At 37.6% G+C, this 490-nt stretch overlaps 1 protein-coding gene across 1 annotated transcript in view; it reads left to right on the top strand.

Annotated features, from left to right (window-relative positions):
* Positions 1-490, top strand: part of LOC106873791 (leucine-rich melanocyte differentiation-associated protein) — a 25,334-nt gene that overhangs the window by 16,244 nt on the left and 8,600 nt on the right. The window lies entirely within an intron of this gene.

Here is a 490-nt window from a genome sequence, read left to right as displayed (position 1 = left end):
ATATATATATATATATATATATATATATATATATATATATACATACATATTTATGAGTGTTCATGGCTTAGTGGTTAGGGTGTTTCACTCAGTATTGTGAGATTGTGTGTTTGATTCCCAGACCAGGCGTTGTGTTGTGTTCTTGAGCAAAGCACTGAATTTCAAGTTGCTCCATTTCGTCATCTGACATGTGGCACATGGTGCACCTGTACAGGTAATGTCAATTTGATGGAGGGAGTGAGCTTGTGTGTACACAAACATTTGATCACTATAAACAAATCATCTGTGTGGTTGCTCAGCAAGAAATTGCTGAATCCTCATACGTTGTCTGATGACAATAGAGTCCATGACATATATCGTATCAGGACAGTTATTCCCACCATAGGACAATTCCTCTGATGACAATACCCCATCTCCAATATATTAAGAAGTTCTAAATCATCATCTGTTGTCCTCAGGGAGGTTATTGTCCATGGAGGGTAAATGTCCT

This window comes from Octopus bimaculoides, chromosome 28 (assembly GCF_001194135.2).
Source record: "Octopus bimaculoides isolate UCB-OBI-ISO-001 chromosome 28, ASM119413v2, whole genome shotgun sequence".
NCBI classification, from domain to species: Eukaryota; Metazoa; Mollusca; class Cephalopoda; order Octopoda; family Octopodidae; genus Octopus; species Octopus bimaculoides.
The sequence above is the reverse complement of the archived record's forward strand: the minus strand, read 5'-3'. Positions and strand labels throughout refer to the sequence as shown.